This window comes from Lepeophtheirus salmonis, chromosome 11 (genome assembly GCF_016086655.4).
Source record: "Lepeophtheirus salmonis chromosome 11, UVic_Lsal_1.4, whole genome shotgun sequence".
NCBI classification, from domain to species: domain Eukaryota; kingdom Metazoa; phylum Arthropoda; class Copepoda; order Siphonostomatoida; family Caligidae; genus Lepeophtheirus; species Lepeophtheirus salmonis.
In genome coordinates, this window is record NC_052141.2 from 11,629,605 (window position 1) to 11,647,438 (window position 17,834).

The 17,834-nt window shown below is 34.5% G+C and overlaps 1 protein-coding gene across 1 annotated transcript in view; it reads right to left on the reverse strand.

The window, feature by feature from the left end:
* The window catches only part of LOC121126291 (uncharacterized), a 360,273-nt gene that overhangs the window by 317,047 nt on the left and 25,392 nt on the right, over window positions 1-17,834 (reverse strand). The window lies entirely within an intron of this gene.

Consider the following 17,834-nt stretch of genomic DNA (forward strand, 5'->3'; position numbering starts at 1 on the left):
AACGAAAGCAGAAATATCGGCAGTAGAAACCAAATATGTAAACTGTATATTTTTATGTTAATAAGGTAACCTGGATTTTTTCTATTAGAGTGTGTCAGAGCAAACTTTCTCAAAAGACCGAATTATCCACAAAAATCCACCAAAATAATATCCTTCTCTGATCGGTCTACGATTTTCAGACCAAAACCCAACACTAATAAAATTATTAAATGAGTTTTTGTTAGGGTACAATTTTTCTACTTCGTGTACTTGCTTCTTTTAACAATTCTTCTGAAGATTGATTGATTGAAACTTGAATTTACGCTCGTTAAGGAGTGAACGATGGCCTATTATTATAATTTCATATAAGAGACAGTTTTATTTGTACGTGCGTTTTTATTTAAATATATATATGCCTTTTTTTTCTAGTTTTATTATATATATGACTATAATATGTATTATAGGGTGACTGGAGGATTCGCCCTGGGAAGTCTCGCCCTCATATACATATTATAGCATAAAACCATCATTGCACTTATTTTTTTGAGCTTAAAATCTATCCTCCTTCACTTGAAGTGATTTATAATTCATTTATTTAGATAGACAAATTTGCCAAATGAACTCAGCAGGGCCCTCTCAAAATCAGTCGTTAAGAATTCTGGTTCCAGAGCTTCATTTAGTCCCTTTAACTTTAAGAAACGGTGGGAGTATGTCTCCTGTAATTTAGATGAAAGTAACGCGAAATGAAGATGCATACCTGATGAATAACTTTTCGGCTTGAAATGTTTAAATTAAATAGATGCAAAATTATATCCTCATCAGAATCCAAGGTTGTGCCCAGATCAGGTTCTGTAGTTCTATTGTTCAGGTCTCAGTTCTTTCATTTCAACGGTTTCAGTCTCAGTTCAGCTTTATCGGTCTCGGTTCCGGTCTTCGGTTCTTTTTTATAAAGGCTCAACTTGATAACAGGCACTTAAAACAAGGAGCATCACTAGAAACAGAACAGGGGCTCCAGTAATTAAGGTTTTTTGAGACAATGGTTTTTTGAAAGGGGGCCGTAAGGGAGCCTTAAGGGGGATGCAGGAAGATGGACAAATGAGGATTGCTTTCAGTCCCCACATACCTAGTAGTACAAATATTTTGTATAAAGGGAGCCTCAGCTAAAAATGTATTAGTTTAGAGGGCCTTGACAAAGTAAAGTTTGGGAAACCCTGGCTTAAGAAATATTGTGGGCTTTATCATTTTACGGGGTCCCGACAAGCTTAGTAACAGACCTGGATTTTTTGTTTCTTTTTGGACGAAAGGTTGCGTGATATAATAAAAGTAACAACGTGTTTCATTTCTATAAAATTATGTAGATGGAATATGAAAAGGTTTTAAATATACCAAAAATACAACAAACGAAAATAACCACAAGAACTTAGACCGTTAAGTAGTATATTGTGGTTTTTAGTTCGTATTTATCAGTTCTAGGGGTTCAAGAACAAGAGGAATCCAGGGCCTTACTGCACTAGTGACTCTTAAGAAGTCCTGCTTTAGCTTTAACACGCATAAATAGTGCAGCCAGATCTCTCGTAGAGGTGCTGTGTACCAGCCCGAGTCACTCAGCTGTTCACTGATGGCGATCTGTTACATCACTAAGAAGTTCATAATGTGATTCCTGGTGCTTTTTATGCTGTGCTTCTTATTATCAGGGGTCCCTCTGAAAAAAGTCTCCCATCGGTGAGCTTATCTGTGATATGATAAGACTTAATCTCATGATTTTTTTTTGATTTTTCCCTATATTTTGTTCCTATTTTTTCTCATGAAAAGTACAACAGTTTATAAAGAATTAGGTTTGGACCCATTATATTTATGTGGGAGATACATTTATGCTATAAGATATGTATGAGGGCGTATTTTCCGTAGGGCTAAACTGCCTGGGGTGTAATACCCTAGAACTAATTCCTAGATCAGATGGTATAATGCTTACTTATACTAGAACAATGCAACTCCATCTAACCAATTACGTCCGACCAAAATTCAATAACCAATGTTGAAGAAAGAAATAGATCGGCTTTGATGAAATCCAAACTGCAACTTCAAACATCTTAAATTTTACATGAGGAGTATCATATATAAGCTATATATTATCTATAATAACCCCATACCAAAAAATAAAAACATTCCTCAAATTGTCAGAGTGACCACAAAATTTTCGGTTTTTTTTTATTCAGTATACCGGCGTTTCATATTATTTGAATCTATGGATATTCCAGTCAAACGATTTGTCTGATATATACACAAATTTACAAGTATGTAAATTTTTTACCTATGTAAACTAAAATTTGCCAATTTTGATGATCCCGGTGACCGTTTTTGACCTTTGTTTGAGAATCTATTTTTTTTTTAATATTAAACGAAATATGTTTTTAAAGTATAAAAAAGCTTTTAGTAATAGTCAGCTCTATAAAGAAACAATCTTTGAATATCCAACATCAAATGTGATTTCAAAAATAAACTCCACCCTAATATACATACAACATATGTATGGCTTTTGATAGAATCTTCCCAAAATATAAGGTTAAAGGGGCTTAAGAGTGAGTCATGTCTTGTTGTTAATTACTGGATACATAATATGTATTCACGTGTTCGTATTATTTTATGAATATTTAGACGTTAGTTTTGTAAGAAATGTGAGAAATTTCTTGTTTCTTTAATTGACCGTTACCGAATTTTTTATAGGAATAAAAAGACACATACAATTAAATATATTACATATCCTTACCTTTCTTTCATCACGCAACCTATTCTCTAGAGAGGGGGGGGGCAAAGAATTCTTAAGAATGTTGGTCCTTTCGACTGTCATTACTAGACATAAAAAAACAAAGGATGAATAAAAATTAGTGACGTCAACAAGGACCAAAATTTATTAGTTTGATGACTGATATGCAGGAATACTGTACCTGAACAAGACTGAACCGGACGGGACTGTAGTCTGCAGTCCTAAGTAAGGACTGCACATCATAGTACTATCCATCGGTATGTTACAAACAAGGGATTATTTTGTGTGAAGTATGAGTATGGATGATAATCCAGTGTAGAATGTGCGTGTTAAGAAGACGAAAATCATCATCGCAACCCTGATAATTTGAAGAATGTTTTGTAAGAGAAAAAGAATCATGTTCATGATGTTTCATTAGATTAGCTACAATCAGACGTGACAAGGAAGAAAGGAGAAAAGGAAACAAATTTGCTAGAATTACTCTCATGTCGATCCCCAATACTTCTCTGTGACGAACAAGGACTTACAATTATAACTCTGCCACAAATCTTCAGGGTCACGATCTGTCTTTTATGAGCACACAAGAATGTTAAATCAGGTTTTGAATATAGTTGGGTCTATTTATGAGGATGTTCATTATTCAGGAATTAAATAATGTTGACAACTCCTAAGGAAACAAAAATGGATTCTTCAAATTACCAAGGTTAATAGAAATACAAAGTTAGACCATGTTGTAATCGGACTTCCTAGAATTTTCAACTTGATGTATCGTACCGACTGATGGGTAAGAAAGACAAATTTTGAAAAAAAACATGCAACCCATGACAACATTATTAAAAATCGTGGTGGAAGTCAAGCATCAGTCGTACACGTATTACGGTTTTACCTTGTATTTCTATTAACCTTGCAGACTACGAATTTAAAAAAAATGGCCCTGCTAAAAAATTCATTGTATTTACATCACTGTGTGTGAGGATATGGCTTTAAAATTATATACTTTATTTTATACGAGAAAAACTAAGAAAAGAATATTATTAAAAATAACAATGAGTTTGAAAATATCACGTGATATTTTAAACAACTCTACCCTTTTGTGATAATATTTAAAATTTTCTACCTAAATACCATCAACGCGTTATGCGCTTTGTCTTTACATTTAATTCGTTTTAGAGGGGTTTAAATCAGCTTTTCACATTTCTATTAAGTTAAACAGTGTTATAAGTTCACATCTTTTATCTTCTGAACCAGCACTGGACCTCAGACATCTTCATTCCACCAGTATCTGTATCTTCAATTGAAAGCTAGGACAATGTTATTTTATCTTTCTTCTGCAATATAATAGGGGCGTTTCTTGTAATGAGAAGCACTCTCTAATTGAGCGAAACATTTTTTATCCATTTCTCACTCAACCTTCGACGATGACGGAAAGTGAAAGTGAACAGTAAAAAAGTAATTTCTCAGAGATTACAATGTACGTTCGCGCCCAGGGGATTCCTAGAGAAAGAAATATACTTTAAGTATATGGATTTCACCAAAAGATTCCTAGTTTAGATGGAGTAAATGTAATACTATAGTATTAACTTATGCTTGATTAGTGCAACTCCATCTAACCAATTAAAGGAACATTAAAAAAAAAGAAGTAATAAAACAGAGTCAAAAATCGTGATTGCAAGAAGCAGTCCAAATGGATATGTTCGATTTGGCTGCCGAACCCCTACTATTAGATAAACCCAAACAAAAGGAAACCAAATGATTAGCTGCACTTATATCAAAACCAACACTGCAAAGGTGCTAATTCTGAATTAATACTCAAAAAGTATCAAATAGCCTTAATAGCAGAGGCATACGCAAGTAAGGGTTCAACAAAAAGTCTTGCTCTAAGTGATATACTATCCATTGCAACCATGAGTTAAAATTATGAGCATTTATTGGAACGGCTAATAATATAGATGTATGGTTCTTCCAGAATTTTCTATTGATAGAATCCCATCGTATCTCATATGAGAGATACGAAGCCATACAAGGAGAGGATAAAGATCTTTGTATTCTTAAATTTATGAAATGTACAAAAATTTAGACCAATTATTGACTTAAGGTCAATTTCTGCTGTAGTAGCACAGACACCCCTTTGTATGGCCGTGTTCTTTGCCGTATGTTTGTATACAAGAAAGCGTACATCTATGGAAGATTCACTATTTTCGTTTTTTTTCTCACACATGCAAGTGTAGGCTAAGACTCTTCTTTTATTGTCTCTCTTATTTATCAAAAGTGCATCATCATTCAACCTCGATTTTGAACTTATAAACGGTGTGAGTTGTATTATTATCATTATTGAAGCGAAAATAAGGAATGTCTTACGCTTTTGTTGTCCCTAATTGTGATGTGGGTCAGTGGGGAAAGGAAATACCACCCCAAGTGCCCACCCACCAGATCCCAATGGATCCTATCCGAAGGCGCAAATGGATTGTTCCCATCAAAAAACTACGAGACCATTAAGGATTATAAAGAAACAATCAAAAAATAATTGTAGTTGTGAGTTCCCTTCATTTTCGACCTGATGACTTGACGTATGATTCCAAATATTCAAATCCCGGACGGAAGAAAAAGGAAAAGCCAGACGGAATGGTTAAATGGAATTTCTCCTATTTTGTTAGAGTAAGAATGTACTCCCGTCGGTGGAACGAGGGATCACTATTAAGGTCATTTATACCTTCAGAACTTTCATTAACGGCTCCATAGTACCTCTTTATAAACTCAAACACATTGTTAACAAAAAAAGAATACTTACGGAGACTCTGCAGATCCCTAACATCTTGTCTCTGTTGAAAAGCATCGAAATTGATAAAGAAAAATTTCCAATACAGGAGGATATCAAAAACTTACAAGAAAAAGTTAAACACAGTGTTCTTCCCAATCACAAAAATATAAAATTGGAATTGGCGATCGAGAAATACAATTTGACTCTCGGAGCTCGAATATACTCACCGTGCTTGTTAAGTGTTTCAGTAGTACTAAAAACAGCTTCCGCTACATGCTATAGAACTCTGGCTAATGAACCATTTCTGAGTTTTCCATCTGTCAGAACCCTTAACCGATGGATGAAATCTTTAAAGGTTGGAACATAGTTTCATCCTCATACGAATGCCTACCTGAAGCGCTGAGCCTAAGACCTGAATGAACGAAAGCGTGTCGTAGTCCTGCTTCTCGATGAAGTTTATTGTACTCAACAAGTCGAGTTTTCGGGAGAAAAGGATCCGGATTAAGTTAATGTGGCAAAGTGACGAAGCCAATATTTTGTGGGATGATAAGTTCTCTTGGCGGTTCCTTTCATGATACTTGTTATATTCAAGAGAGCCACGCCTTGAATAGTGACAAAAGTATATATATATAATTTATACATCCACTCGAGACCTTGAAGATATTGGATTTCACGTTGTGGCCTGTGGAGTCGATAATCATGCAACTAATCGCTGTTATGTCTAGAAGGAATGTTCTGCTAACGGGATATTATCTCAACCTAATAGTAGGGAACGGAAATTTGTAAGAATCTTTCACCAACTCATCTTTTGAAATCTATATATAATAATTGGATGGTTGCAGGAATGTTTCTTTTGTCACAGTTTCGTTCTCAGAATATGGGGACTCCAAAGTTTGTTTACATCCGAGAATTATACGATATCGAAATTACAAAAGAGACCAAAATTGCTCGGCTTCTTACTGAAAAATGTTTAGCACCTACGCTATTGGAGAAAACATTGGTACAATTAGCCTATTCAGTATTCTACAAAAGTACGGTGGCTGGCTTAGACTGGTATGCAAATCACGGCTATCCTCCTCTTTGTCCCTTTTATAAGCGTTATTTGAGAATGGTGGAACCGCTTGAATGCTAAGGAGTTGAGTGCTGCTGTAAGACTTCGAGATCCTTCAAGAGAAGCGATTTTGGGTGAAATTTATGCTACCATTTCTTTTCTTTAATTTTTTCTACCTCCTTGAGTGATTGGGAAGAATGAGCCAAGGAGGTTGAGGGGAAAAAACGATAAGTACAAGTGTTCATTAAATCCTAAAACATTTTACTCCGTGCATCATTCAACTAAAGAAGTGCCAGGATTGGCACTTTATTTGATGAATGTCTGGAACTTTGATTTTGTCCTCACTGGAAAATTCCAGTCCGATTACATCAAACAGATATTTGGACGTTATCGAATAATGGCAGGGGCAAATTACTACATTTCAACCCGACAACTTTTCCAAGCTGAAAAAGCTCTTGGTTTGAGAGCCTTTTTAAAGTACAAAAAGCTTCCAATCACGGAGCTCTCAAATCTGTTAGACGAAGCTAACGACTTTAAATGTGAGAAAGACTTGGATTTTTCTTTTGACATCTGCAACGAACTGTGCAACTCCGAAATAAGATTCACTAACGAAGATAACGCATTGAATACGACTCTTTGTTATATTGGTGGCTTTATTGCAAGATTTTTTTTTTTTTAAATATCTTGTTCTGGTTGTCAGAGTCTCTTAGTTGAAGAAAGTTCTTTCAACTTGACAAATATCCCAGTCACAATGGAAGAAGAAGTCGATAAAAGAAGTCTCTTCTTTGTATTATGAAGCGGCAAAAAAATAAAAATTCTAAGACTCTTCCTCCGCTACCAATATGTTCAATTGGCCGTGTATCAAAGAATAATTGGTGGCAAAAAAACACTTTTTTTCAATTCAAGACAAGGAATGCAAATTGGGGCACAAGTTCCAGGACTTATTCACCAAGATTGCAAGCAAAGTTTTCAATGTTAACATCCAAAACTTTGTGATGTCTAAAAATGATGATATCCGCTTAAACCTCAAACGAAAAAAAGAAAAATCAAATAGTATTCAAAGAAAAGCTGCTAAACTTTCCTGTAAATCTTCTGGCAAATATTTTTTTTTAATTTTCTTTATAATCCTTACTTAGTCTGAAAAGTACGTATAATTATTATTAAATAAGATATTGTTGAAGTTGAATTAATTAATTATATAAAATACTTATGGATATATATCCTACATATTTTGTTATTTATTACTCTATTACATTCGCTACAATAAGCATATTCTCTTTTAGGACCTACACTCGTACAGGTAAAAATCAGTGTCTATTCCATATATTTAGCCTTTCTTGTTTGTATAGTTTTTTTTAATAACTGTACTATGGTAAACAGCAAGAAATTCTTAACTAACTAAGACGCAGCATTAACATTGACGGTCACTAAACCTATTATATAGGAAGATACATAATATCCTAACAATTTGAAGGATGTTTTGGAGGAAAGCAGCTCAGCTGTCATGATGCTCTATTAGATTTGCAGCAAGCTGCTGTGAGATGAAGGAAATGAGCACTAACCCCACTCTATATCTAGCAATGAATGATATATGCAAGAATTAGCCATATGTTGACCCACAGTTCTACATTTAGTTAGTCCAACAAGGAAATCACACTTATATCTCCTGAGCGTTAATTGTTCATCCATTAGCAAACACACTACTGGTTATACTTTATAGTGAACCAGTAATATGTCACTCTCATTATCCCTGGAGTTACCCATATATTACGAGTTACGCCGTATCAAGAAAAAATCTCCACTCAGGTGTCAATGATGAAACCTGAATTTAAACGGATTTTATAGTATTATGTTACTATATTTCCTTTTTCTTTTGACATTCTACTATAAGTATGTATCTGTGTATGTGACTCTGGTTAAAAATGTACTTATTTTGCTATGCAACTCTTGTTAAGTATTAATATTTTCGTTGTTTCTGATGCCTTGATTGTCAAATTTGAAATATAAATACACCTATTGACCAAGAAAAAAAAACAATATGTCAATGGCACCGGAAAATGCGTTTGCAAAAGGAGGGGTCAAATTATGTAGGGGTGACGTCCTCAGGGGCATTCGCAAGTTTTGTTTTGTTTTTCTTTGAGGGGGAGGGGGGTTGAGATGGATATTTCTTTTGAGGAGGAGGAGTGTTAGCCTTTCCCTCAATGATGACGTTTATTATTTTAAAATTATGTTGTTAAGATAGGATAGATCCACATTTTCACGTATGTGGATTACCCAAATTTTGGATTCAGATCAATCCCCATATTTGGATTTTATGAGCATTTTATCCACACATAAATTATTTTATTGAGCAATTAAACCGTAATAAATAGGATACTTATTTTAAATTATATGTGACTATGCCAAAATTGTGCGTAATTAGCCATTATAGTATCAAGACAATAAACACTATTGGCATTTTCCGCCGCATGGCTTACCTTTTCGTCTTTATCGATCAAAAACTGTATTATATCACGTCTTTTCTCTTTGGTGCTCACCATCTTTGACACCCGCTCAAACAAAATTGAGTCAAACAATCATACAATTGTATCAGAAGTTTTTGTGCACAAAATTTTATTCGTAAATCTAGCGTAAATCGATTGCACTTATACAAAGCGAGACAGATTACTATGTACATCTATTGGTAAAAAATGGATTTCTGTTTAATAAACCTACTATAATCCACACAACCTCAACTTATAGATTCATTTTTAATAGTAAACTATTTAATAAATGAGTTGAAAAGGACTCGTAGGGAGAAGGAAGGAATGAAATAAAAATTATTATAAAGAGGTCACGCATACAATTATGAATAAGCGAATACATAAATGTTACATAATTCAGCGATAACCATCAGAGAGGGAAATAACTATTGTAGCATAAAGTCCATGAAGAAAAATGGAAAAATATAAAATTCATAGAACTCAGTTCAATGACTTGTTACGTATTGGTTTTCTTTGGTGTGCAAGAATTGACAGTCGGCCGAGTAGACTGCATGTGATTTTCAACTGTTCCTTATGAAATATTTCTAACAATTCATCCCTTGGCTGTAATACAAGCCTCAATACAGGACCTAAACTTGGCATACGCTTATTTTACTGTGACCTTGGGCATTTTATTCCACTCTCTGGCAATAGAAGCCTTCAGGGCATCAACATTGGGGTGGTAGACTCCACGGCACTCCTCATAGAGTAATCCAAGGGATTCAGGTTGTTGAATTAGATGGCCAAAGCTCAGTTTGTTGAGAATTTTCGTGTGAGTCACAAGTCTTTTTTGGTGTCAGTCCTTGAACTTACTTTCGCACATACTTTCGGCAAATGTCTTTGAGCTTATCTCCAGCGTCAATGTGCCCAGCGATTTTCATCCTTATTCCTCCATGATATGTGAGTCTTTTGTTTATTAAGCATCAAGACATTAAGGTTACCAAATAAAATATTTTACTTTCACGTAACTTTTTTTTTCTTTTCGTGAGAAACGAGAAATTTTAAACGTACATGACTTCATTCCTGCCTGAAATAATTGTCAGGGAATTTTGGTACATATGTACTGTATGATCTAATATTTATAACATTGTGTTATCTATTGTTTCCGTATCAGAAATCAGTAAAAGTGTAATCTTGATCCGGATCCTATTTTAGTGAGGTCCAAACTTACAATAAAATTCTCATAAAATTTGATTCAAGTATCCGTCTAATTTTGTTTTCGGATCTGAAAGTTTGGGATCCCACAATTTACTCTAATATAGACGTCTACAGATCCAAACGACTCGGATCCAAGAAAACATGGGGGAAAAAGGCCCGCTAGACCCAAAACTTGTTTAAAGAAGTGAAAGTGTCTTTTTGACAACCCCACTCCTGGACCTCCAACTCCCCCTATATGAATCCTATGGATTACTTCTTTTAAAAGGAGTTAGAGAGGAAGGTCTCTACCAATTCATACAACAGCATTTACTCCTTGAAGGCCTCCTTCATCAAGTACAGGATTAAAGTCTCTCCTCACGGACGTGGTTAGATGATTGTGTTTCATTCTGATAATTCTAGACGAATCTGAAATCGTTATGATTTTTTGTGGATGGAAGTAATTTGGTACTATAACACATCCCAAAGAAATGTGGTTCATTAAAACCTGCTAACTGATTTAAGGACCTTTTTTCTGTTTCTTTTTGGAGGAAAAGTTAGGGAATACAATAAAGGTGACCCAATCCATTTCTTGGATATAAATATATCAAATAATAATTCATATTAACTACGGTAAATCAATGTTAAAATGATACAGGTGCATGTATACAGTACATAGAAATATACATCCTCAAGAAAATATACATAAATACTTATGAAATTAAAAGGAGCTTAAAAGAAATCATTTGAATACTCGAACGAGATCAGACAAAAAACTGTTTAATGAGTTTAATTCGTAAGGAATGGCTTGTGCTTTGGAAGACTGTACTTGGACTTGCAAACCAAGGAGGGACTACTTTTCCCACCACCTACATTTCATGAATTAACCGACGTTTCGATTGGCTACAATGTTAATACATGATAAAACAGCTGCATTATCAAGGAAACGTCCATGGGTACGGAAAAAAAAATTGACAAGAGCAAGGCTTCATTAAGTTATTTATTTTAGGATGAATTGCTTATACTAACGAACTCTACTCCAGGAGGGAATGTAACCTGAATATTAAGGTATATTATTTTATCTCTGAGTATAAAGGTGTATTATAATTTCAACTTTAGCTAAAGGGAATAAGAAAGGATTCAAATGATGTAAAATGAAGGTAGGGTCTTAAAAAAACGAAAATGAAAGTGAAGAATGTTTGTGAGAAGAGCAGCTCGCTGTCATGACTTTTCATTATATTGGCATGGAGCAACTATGAAATTAAGAAAATAAACACACACCCTACTCCGTATTTTGTAATTATATAAGGAGGAATGACCCCAATGTCGATCCCCAATTATACTCAGAGTCCAACAAGGACTTACTCTCATAACTAACCACAACAAAGCTTCAGTTTGACTCTTTGTCTTTAAAATAAAACAAATAAAAGAACATCATCGTATTGACAGACTATTTATGGGTATATTGGAGTGATTTTGGGGTGATAAAAAAATATGACGACCACTGGAAACAGATGGATAGTTCATGTTATTCAATTGTGAATAATATTCTAGAAACCATGAGCTCTTACGAACCTACGAACTTTAACCCAATGTTGAGTAATCGGGATGAGGACTTACTTCTGTGGGACAATATCTATAACGTGGAGATACAATATTAGATAATTTAATTCTGTGCATTAGAACCAAGAGATTAGTCTCAAGCTACCGCTCCAAAACATTCAACCTCGGGCATTCAAACCCTCTTTCATAGCAGTGGAATAATACTTCATAATAGTAAAATAAGATCTACATTAAATAGTGTCAAAACAGAGGGCCGTCTCAAGAAAATATTGGAAAGAATTGACCTCTATGAAAGGATTAAGGTATTAGGCCCTAAAACAATACATATAACCAACTTGACAGATTACTTCAAAAATGGTTGAGATATCGATTGGCCTCTATTTTTAATCATAAGTCGAAATAGGACTGTGCTCTTTCTGTAAAAAAAAAAAAAAAAAGCCGCATTCCAGTAAACCAATTGTATGAATTCAAGTCAATGGATACCATAGAAGGTGTCTCTTCACAGTCGGAGATTACAGGTACATTTAGGGTCTTTCCATGATTTTCTATTATTCTTTTTAACCCAGCTCCTGATTAAAGAACACGTGTTTTCTTTTCCAGGATACACCCTCATGGTCATTGATGAGAGCTTAAGTAAATGACAAACTATTTTCAGATAGCTATTACAAAACCAGCTACATTTTCAAATTTTATATTTCTTGAACCAGAGTTGAATATCATTCCTCTTTTTTGAATTGCTGATTAATAAATTATGAATGTAAGAAAGATAAAAAAACGTGAACTCGTGTTTTAAGCCTTTGGTCAGGTGGCAGCTATACTGTCTACCTACATTAATATCGTATAATATATTTTTAATATGAAAATAAGTAATAAATCAAAAGTATTAGAGAATGCCTTCGGGAGTGACTACAACAATCTAGTAGATTCTTAGTATTCCCCTCAGGTATAAGACATTTTATTTTGAATAACTATTGATATATTACATATTTTATTGCAGGAACATTATTAAAGGTGTAAAAAATATGATCTGTGGATCATATGCAAAAGTAGAGAAACAGAAAAATGACAGAAAAATAGGGGCGTCTGCAAGGAGTGAGCTGGAAGGGCTGTAGCCCCTTCTAAATTAAGGATTTTTTTAATAGAATAATTTTGGTAAGGATGAAAAATATTTGAACGAAAATATGTGTAATTTTTTTCTTTTTTTTAATTTATTTTGTAAAAATAAAAAGTTAATTTGGGCAAATTATACAGCGAGGCAAAAAATATAATATTTGAAATTTTGTTTTGAATTTTTTTTTTTCCAAAAAATTTAATTTTGAATTTTTTTTCAATATATATAATTTTTTGTAAATAGCTATAAGTTTTAGATTTTTTTTTTCATAAAATCTTTAATATAGTTTGTTTTTTTCAAAAAATTAATATTTGAAATTTAATTTAGGGAATTTTTTGTAAAGAGCTGTAGATTTTTAAAATTTGTTGTGAATAGCAATGGACTGTTGAAATTTTTTTTTTAATGTTTAATTTTTGGATTTAAAAACATCCAAACCCCACCCCCAAAAAAAAATAAAAAAATACTTACATACCCACACAGAATCCGGCAGACGCCCCTAAAGAACCCTAACGCTAAGAAGAATGTTTTGATTTAGAGAAGCATAACTGTCAAGAAATTATTTTAGAACAGCTACAGCTTTTTTGTCTGCTTAAGACCTTGAGGAAGTTTCTGAATATTACTTGATAAATAACTTAACAATGGATGCACCCTTTTCACCGAGTGCGTCAGGTAAATTCTGCAACAGGAAAGAAATATTACATACGTCAAGAGGAAGAATAATTAAATATAGATATATTTGGGATCTTAAATCCGACAAGAAGAACAGTAATAGTCATATAAATGTATCATATGACTTGCCAATGTTGTCAACCAACCATTTGTCCAATTTTTATAGGGAAAACCACACCATTTATTATATTTAAATAGTCAAACATGTACCTATACCTAAAAAAAAACTCCTTTGATAGGCTTGATATTGAAATTAAATGATTTCATAACAACCGTGATTCATGAATTTCACATGCCTTGTTTTTTTATATAGGTATAATTTTGACAATTTAAAGTTAATAAAAGACTTTTTTTCCAATAAAAAAAGACAAGTGGTCTTTTGAACTTATGCTATGTCATTGTCGTAATTTATACGTTCTGTGCTTGAGCCTGCCTTACAGGGTTGTAATATTAAATGTCTGAATAATGAATTAATTTTCTTTCCCTCAACTATTTAACTCCTGTTTAATGAACTTCCTTTCTTACTACATTCAATTATATTCAAAACCTGATTTATCATTCGTGTGTGATCATTATATACAGAGAGTAACAGGCCTATTGATTTGTTCCTGTGTTAAAATAGTAAGTCATTGTTGCACTCAGAGTAGAATTGAAGATCGACAAGGGAGTAATTCTTACAAGTGTACTTTTTTTATTTTCTTCTCCTCCTCCTCGCCGTCACATGCGATACTAGCTGATCTTCCAGTTGTCAGAGTTACCACGTTCATTTTCCATTTCTTTTTCTTTTAACATGCCCAAAATGCACACGATTTTCATCAGTTTTACACATATTCGCAAAGGAGGTTTCCAGTATTAATTCCTTGATCCATGATAATTTCCAACATTAAGGACGTCAAGTCCCACGTAATTGGCGTAAGATTCAAGCAAAAAACTTCACAATAAATCATCTTGTTACTCTTTGTACATGAGACCGCCCAATAGTTATTTTATTCATATTTAGACGTTATCTGTTAAATAATAACAGAAATGGAAAATATATGACAATCTTCAGACTACCAACTAATAAAACACATCAGGCGGTTAAGTCATATTTTAGACTTTGTATGTATTTTGTCATTTCCCTACGTAGGAACAATCCATAAGTTTCTGCAATATATTTTAATAAAGCAAAAAAATGTTGGAAGATCTATTTTTAAACACACTAGCGTTTAAAATTGACTAAACAATATATTTATTATTGTGTGTTCTGTTGTTCTATTGACTTGTGCAAGGTGCATTCTATATGATTATGTATAAATGTCCTGCTCTTATTAAATATTTAAGGACAAAGTACAAGTACACGATGGGGCTGAATATAAAATGTAGGTTGTCAGCATAAAAACAATATTGAACAAAAATCAAGAAAATTATTATTGGTCACATCGAACCATACCGGACGTGTGAGTGTATACTAAAAACGCTTTTTAGACAGTATTGCGCTGGGTCGGTTTAGTTGTGAATTATCGTATGTCGAGTATGTAGGTCTCAAAAGAAGAAATTCGGCAATTTTACATCTTTAATACCTGAGAGGAAAAAATGTGTTGAAAGTGACCAAGAAAATTTACAATATATACAGGCCCATACTTTTTCGGTTTTTGTCTCACAACAGTGGTTTGAGCGATATTTTTGTTTTGCTTTAGATCAATTTTGCTCTCTACTGTGAACAACTCTACCGTTTGAAACTGGCCATCCAACAGAAGCGTCCAGAATTAGTGATTTGGATACAAGAAGACATAATCGAGACAATACCAGGCCACACACATCTTTGATGATTGCCAGAAGCTCCGGGAGCTCAGATGGGAAGTTCTTATGTATCCATCCTACAGTCCAGACCTGCCATAAAGTAAATGCCACCTGTTCGTACCTATGGCCAACACCCTTGGAGGTACAAAAATCTTCCATAGAGACCTATGAAATTGGTTGTTCCCAATAGGGACAAGGGTAATGACAAATAGGGCATAATAAAGTTGGATTCTCGTTCCTCCATCGACTTTGGTAATGGCATAGATGCACCACTGGAAGCTGAGACAGGTTTTAATAATATAATTAGGGTACATGGATTTACAATACTCATTAACTCATTAATAGAAGCCTTGGGTACATCAAGATAAAGCATCTTGTCTGGCCTCGACATGCGGTCAGAAAGAAATTTTGAGCTGGTGATTATAATTATTATGGTTGCCATAATGTATTCTACCAGAATTGAATCTTTGTCTCCAATAAGGACTGTATAACCTTTGCTGTGTGTGCCAGTCTATCCTCTTGTTGATGAACAACATACCCGTCCATATACATGGAATCAACTTAGTCTTCAACATATAGACATAGTTAGTAGCGTTGAGTCTGTATCCAGTTTTGAACCAGAAGAATGGCATCGTCCCATTGGATGCAATATATCCCAAGCTCATCAGCTCTCTGTACATGATGAGGACAGGTTAGATATGTTCATAACAGCCTTGGGGGGGGGGTTCTTGGTAGTTGAGAGTTTATTCTTAATTGCTCTTTTAAAGTTCCTAAATGAAGGTCCTGTTCATCGTCCTGTAGGTCGGATTGGGGTGAGGAGCCGCATTACAGTCAGTGTCTAACTGTAATGCGGGATCGTTACTCCTGTCATCATCAGAACACAGTGTACTAAACGCTTTGGTCCTTGTATCCATAATACGTCGGAACCTCATGTATTTAGGGCATAATTTAATATATTCCTTGAATTTGGGGATGCTAGAGAAACAGGTCCTACAGGGACCACAATCATAGCAAGCCCCATCAGAGTCATTTGAGTTTGAAGATATGGAGTCTTGGGTATAATTGTTCATATTTAATAATTTAATTTTAATAGTAAAGGCCGTGTAACTCAGGGGTGGCCTTGACTAGACCTAGGTTCATTAATGCAGAGTCAATGTATGAAACACTCCAGGCACAACAAGAAAAATATGGGACAAAAAAACCAGTCAGATGCGGGAAAATCGGATATCTTTTTCTATTGGCGATTTCCTGGGGCGGTGGAATTAAGATAAAATGCTTAATAAAGGTGTGCAACAACGCCTGAATATACGAGGAAAACTGCGTATAAAGGAATATTAAAGAGAAAACAGAGGGGTTCTTGGTGCGTAATCTAGAAACATCACTAGTATAGGGGATAATTAATTGTGAACAGTGAGAGGCATATAGTCTGCTTCTCTGCCTGTAACAAAAAGGAGGAAAAACGGTATAAAAATTTTCAAGACCAAGCACACTGGTGATGCAACTGCGCATAAAGAAGGACCACAGTATAAAATATCATATACTATGAAAGCAGAATTTTAATAGGAGAGGCCTTTATCGGTGAGATAATCTTGCTATTTTTAAAACAAAAGGCCCGGGGATTTTGGATGGATTGAGAGGAAAGGGGATATATTATGTCTTATTGGTGTATTCCCTACAGTTACTTTGGTATAACAGAGGCTGCCCTCTATAAGTCACTAGGCCTAAGTAACGGCTAGAAGAAAGTTCTAGCTTTTCCTTTTACCCGGGGTGTCCCGGGGGTTTAATCAATAGCTAATTTGATTGTAGGTCCCATATATATAAGACGATATTAGTATTAGATGCGTGAGATGGAGATAAACAGACCGTTTCTGGTATGGTCCGGAAAGAAAAAGGTAATACGGTATACCGGACCATGTGTGTGATAGATGGTATTACCGCACGTAAAAATCGAATTAATGGTTTTCGCACAAAAGGCGCTTACCGAGGATTGAACTTGGGCCCCCTTGGGTTGTATTTAAACAACTTTTCAAGGGTCTGCCCATAGGTTTTAGTTGGCCGAGAGAGACAGGGATTGATACAAATCCAAAGAGCATAATATAACAAAGATTTTGTGCTGGGCAAGAATCTTCTCCCGTGAAGCTTGGATAATTATATTGCCTAGTACCTAAGGCAAAATCCCTGTTTCGAGAGAGTATTTATCTATGCACAAGGTGTAGATGTAAGGGTTCACTGGGACTTGAAACGCATCACTACAATCAGTGGATTGTCTTGAAACTTTTAAGACATTACGCCACTTTTATTAGAGCAGGATTCGATCATTTTTTCGAAGGAGGGGGGAGAAAGCAGGCAGGAGAATTAATTTCAAAAAAGTATTATAAAGTCATGCTGGAAAAAACATTCTATTACTAAGTCTATGATCGCCCCAAGGTATTGAATATGGGTGACTAAATGTCTTATATGTTTTTCTTATTCCTCTTTTTTATAAGTGTCCAGATTTCAAC